We start from the raw sequence: 5,817 nt of genomic DNA on the forward strand, positions 1-5,817 counted from the left end.
GTCTCGACCGTGACCTCCTGGTGCTGACTCGTTGCTGCTCCAAATGGCTTCAAAGTGCACCTAGCCTGGCACAAGCGCCGTGGTGATGGCACTTCCACGGAGCGAGCGGTTAAATGTCAGCTGTTGTGCGTTATTGTCGCACTGAAGAAAATGTTGCACCGCACCGTTCAAGGTGACTCCCATCCCCTGGTTCCCAACCTGTGCCCCATGCACCACAGGCTGAAGTTGATTGCGTTTAACGAGGTGGGAACTCAACAGGACAGGAGACCTTCATTTGCAACGTGTGACCTGGGGTTTACAAAGACGACAAAGGCAATACAAATGAAATAAAGTACAGCGGTGAAGGAAAGAGAAACCCCGTGAGAAATGGAATAGAATCGCACAAACCTTAATCGACGTCAAAGTGATACATTCCCCGTCACGTCAGATAATGTTGCAGTTAAGTTATGGAAACGTTGAAACATGCATTGTCCTCTTCTTAGGTTTTTTCGGTAAAGTCACGTAGAAAGTAAAATAAAATAAAAACAAAAATCACGACGTTTCGGAGGCAACACAAGTCTCCGTCATCAGGTGGGACCGTCACAGCCAGATTAGCTGTATCAAGGTTGATAGCTGTATCAAGGTTGATACAGCTAATCTGGCTGTGACGGTCCCACCTGATGACGGAGACTTGTGTTGCCTCCGAAACGTCGTGATTTTTGTTTTTATTTTATTTTACTTTCTACGTGACTTTACCGAAAAAACCTAAGAAGATGATTCCTTGCAGTCACGAAAGCTTCAAATCTAGAATGCATTGTCCTAACAGTCAGCAGGCAAGGATGTACGTCAAACGTTGATTTGCAAGATTGTGAAATGATCCGTGGATTTGTTGCAGATAGTAATTTATTTTACCAAAGCGACATTCTTGTTTTTTTCTCCCCAATGCTCACATATTTAGTTTAGTCAGTGAGAGGCGAGTCAATCGTTCAAAGCGTGCTTTAATACACGTGCGTCTTTTAAAAATACAAAGTCTACGAACACGGACACTGTATATAACGAAAGGGGTTTAATTATGACCGCGCAATAATTATCAAATATAATGGCTATTTCCTGTTGCCTGCTGCTTAAAGAGTAAACGTTGTGCCGTGACATCCCAGCCACCGTTGTGTTCATGTGTTTATGGCTGTTTGATAACATCTTGACAATGTTGTATCTTTACATTCACTCACAATATCATGTATGCCCCCATATAACCTTTATAAAGTTCGATATTATGTTTGGAAACCTTTTTCAAATGTCTAGCCTCTAAAAACAATTACGTATTTCCATGTAATACTTTTTGAAAAAGTTATAAAAGCATCTTAGCTTCAAAGCTTGTCCCAAGGTGATGTTGTTTATGGATGTTTGCGTTTTAATAATTACATTTCAATACAATACTCATCTCCACCTGCCTCCTTATTGTAGGAAATGATCAATTACAACCTTGTTCTATCCACTGCTAACCGAAGGTCTGTCCATGCTGCTCTTGTTTACAGATTGGATGATTTCTGTCTTGATGCCACATGACTCCCGATGTATATATTGTATTGTAACGACACTTGCATGTTTACATATAAAATATGTTGCGCTACTCTAGGGCGGTACTTATTTTGCAAAACACATTGTATGATCTGCAATGTTTCCCGCTGTTGAATAATGTACAATCGTGAAACGTTATCCTAATTACAGGATGTTTAGGGGCTACTGCAGAACTCATTATAGAAGAAAGGACCACCCTTAATCCATATACTGTATATACCCGATTGCAATTTCAGTTGACAGACCAGAGAGAAATGAAGACGGGCATGCAGGAAGGTAAAGCAGGCACAGACGTGTGTGGATAAGGTGGAAAAATAAGTTTCAGGCCAGGTTCTTTGTACAAAAGCTATTAAAGTGAATATGGCAAAATAGACGTGTATGGGATGTTGCCATGTGCCGTGTGGCGTGATGGCGAGCACACCGGACCTGTAACCCCGTGTGTCGCCCGGCTCGATTCCCAGTGATTTTTAAATCATCCCACCCTCCAAGCGGCAGTAAAAAAGTGGGCACGCCAGCACAGGTCGCGAGTTGCGGCCTAAAGTTTTGTGTCACTTCCCACCATAACCAGAATGTCTCCACAGCGTGGAAGAGTCCAGGGGCAGGCCAACATACCCACCCAGAAAGCCTCTCTGAGAGCTCCCTCCACCAGATGGGCGCCCTTCTGTCAGCATTGCCATGAGCAATCAAGCTGAACAGCCCAAATCATGGGTTTGTCCCACGTGTACAATTCACCTGGCCTTGCCTGTGATGATAATCACCACGTGTTCCTGATTAGTCATGGATTAATCCCCCACCCCTGCCCGAATTAACCAATGCATTGTGAACCCCTGTGTTGTATTCGTGAAGCCCGTTTGTGAAATGAACTCATTGCCCAATGCGAGCAATGCCCCTGCCACCACTCACCACCACACGAGTCTATAAACAGGCCACAACATTGCTGTGTTTTTGCTACATTATCTTAATCCTTGCTTAGAGGTTAAATCTGACCAGGTTCTCCCAGGATTGTGGATGTAAGTCTTCCCAGGTGCATTAAAAGTTGTTTACAGTTGCATAATAATGAGCAACTTGAGACATTGTATGCACATGTAAACCTCCCTTCTTGTGCTATTATTCTTAGATACGGTACTAGATGATGTCGGGCCTTATAAGCCCTCACCTCCTGGGTCCTGCAGAGAGCTTGGAGGGATTCAATTCGAACCTGTGAAGCCTAACATAAGGTATGCAATAGTAAAATGTAAACTACTGGAAGTAAAAAATGAATGGACAATAACCTAAAGGAATGTTTTTTTTATTTTTTTTTCAAAAACAACGTATTCACCATTCTTAATTAGTTAAGTTAGAAAACAATCCCCTCGTGCCATAAACTGATAGGCCAAGGGTGCTAAGTGTATAGTGCAGTACTATACATGACATTTTTACGAGACATCAGTTTTTTTTAAAGTAATTGTTACCTTTTCTTCCTCTGCTTAATTGAAACTCCCTGACGTTCAAACACGTTAAACAGTAGAAGCATCGCTCTTCAAAAGTGTTCTGTTGAAAGATGGGCCGAAAACTAAGATGCTGTGAATCGTTGACGTCGTAATTGTGCATCGGAAAATCTGACTACCGTAAACTGGATGTAATGTTTCCAAACCTTTAAATCAAATGTGCCTGTCGCCTGATTGAAGCTCGTAATTACTGGCAAAACGTCGTACCCGAATTGTAAATGTTGTGGGTTTACTCTCCAACACACCGGTGTGCTGAACTAGTAACGAATTGGTAAGTTCTGTTTATGTGACACATTTTATGTACGACATCTAACCCAACAAAAACCTAGATTATGGACTTTTAATCAACATTTTACTGACAAAAAAAAATTTAAGGCTTCATTGAATATTCATGTTTCACAATTTTATGCGCACGAAAAATTTTACTTAAAAAAATACGGACAGACAAACTCACACTTGCTCCATGATAGTATTTGTGATAATGCTTTTTCTGGTAATATGTCGTGGTTGTAATGCAACTCAGAGGTAGCATCCCAGCTCTTGCGATGTCATCTTATCTCACAGCATGCCATGCATAACTAAACCGTTTACAATCACAGGCTTGCTACATTATAAAGGAATCAATCCGTGCAAATATGTGTCCGTGCTTTTGTTTGTTACAGATACAATATAATCTATTGTTTTATCAATAACAATGGCAAAGCAATACAAACTCTACTTAAAGAAAAAAAAACCCTGAAAATCAATTTGCTCTGAATGTAATAGCCTACAGGAAGTGCTACGCTGCCACGTTCGCATGTTTATATATTCCAATAAAACGAAATGCGAACATCACTGGGTGATTCAATGGAATGGCACAACGAGGTTCGCTGGACAGGATTCCTTTATTACAAGAGGTGAATTTACGGTGCGAAATAAAAACAAATGTCAAGGATTTCGGTGAAGGCGCAGACTTCCATCTGCACTTTTATTTAGCTCGTTATTTATCCAGGTATTGGGACACGCCGTATAGCCAAGCGTCAGTGGTGCACACAACGACATTGCAAGTCGGTGAATGCATCAGCCTGGTGTCATGAACGCAGCCTTGCCTCTGAAGCTATTGCGAAAGAGTGATTCATTATTCTTTTTTATTATGCCAAATGCTAAAGTAGCAAGTGTCACGCTGCCCCAGAGAGCACGCGAAATATCCATGTGCGTAGAGGCAAGCGGTAGTAGTGTAGTGGTTGGCCGCGCTGCGCTACGAACCTGGCCACCCGGGTTCGATTTCCACTCACGGCCAACACCGGTGACGATTATCTGAACCCGTCCTGGGCCTCCCCCTCGGTCCGGTCTGAGCTCTCTCATCTTCACGTCATTGTGCGTGACCCGCCTTGCTTCGAGTCATCAAGTAGCGTCTTCATGTTTGTGTTCGTTGGCGTCTTTCCCACATCCATCCTTCTAAGCATTATTTCTCCCTGCATCAAGGTCTCACCTCGAAGAATGTGCCCGCAACCCCATGTGTGGGACTGTTCTGAATGAAGACTTCTCTACGGTGCAATATATACAATGGTGAGTGGAATAAACGTTGAAGGTTGGTGACTGGGGCTACATATCTGCTGATGAAGGCATTTTCACAAAATATCGCTTGTTTGTCTGTATTTGCATTTGTGATGCCATGCTCAGCTTCCACAGGATTTCCATCAAGGAAGTTCGTCGACTTAATGAACTTCCAAAATGGGAAAGCGTGTTAAGTGTACTCCATTAGCTCTGCACTTGACATCAGGAGCTTTATTTTATACCCGTGCCTTGGTGTCATGATAGGTCGTTCCGTGACTGTGTCGTGTAGATCCATACAAAGGGGAGCGGTGGCGCAGTGGTTAGCGCGCTGGGCTACGAACACGACAACCCTAGTTCGATCCCCGCTCACGGCCAACATCAGCGACGATTATCTGAACCGGTCCCGGGCCTCCCCTACGTCGACTCAGCCTCAAATGAGTACATGGTGCGGTGTGTGAACATCGCCACTGGGGAGACAAAGGCGGCCGGGCGTGGTGCTGGCCACACCCCCCCTCGTGTGCTATGCAGGCCTTAACAGGTGCTACTCGCTAACAGTGCCTGCCCCAACAGTCTGTGAAGGCGATACGGCAGGCGGGGGGGATCTTTGATATGCATGCAAGTTGCCAGAAAGGGTAAAACATTTTCTAATTTTTCATATTTTTTGATACTGACACAAAGGTCGCATAGATGTGCACGCCGGTGATTTTCCCTTCGCCCCTGCGTCCGTGTGTTCGGTGTTGTTCACGCACCACCACCCCCTCCTCCTCCTCCTCTGCTGCCCCTTGCTCGCGACTCGCGCGCCTCTCCGTTGTTTTGTTTCGCCAAGCAGCCCCCCCCACTCCCCCATCCATCCACGCCATCTCCCTCCGCCCCCCCCCCCAAAAAAAAAAACCTCGACCCCCCCACCACCCTCCTCCTCCTCGACGTGCCGAGTCTTTTGTTAATCCCACAGCGGCGGTGACAGCTGTCGGATTAGAACGCCGCACTGACTGCCTGGTGAGCACAATGCGTGGAAGCTGGGGGCAGTGGTTCGATCAAGCGACCCCCATCATCGGGTTCAGCGAAGCTTTGCCAAACCGCCCTTTGGCTTCGTTGCAAGGACCCTCCCACCCCCACCCGCCCAAAAACAAACCCACCTGGATGCTAACTGACCACAACAACAACAACAAAAGCCACGGTGCGTTTGTCTTCAACAATGAATCAATGTTGGGAGAGAGGTGGCTTGGCAGAGCGGTGA

This window comes from Lampetra fluviatilis, chromosome 34 (assembly GCF_964198595.1).
Source record: "Lampetra fluviatilis chromosome 34, kcLamFluv1.1, whole genome shotgun sequence".
NCBI classification, from domain to species: Eukaryota; Metazoa; Chordata; class Hyperoartia; order Petromyzontiformes; family Petromyzontidae; genus Lampetra; species Lampetra fluviatilis.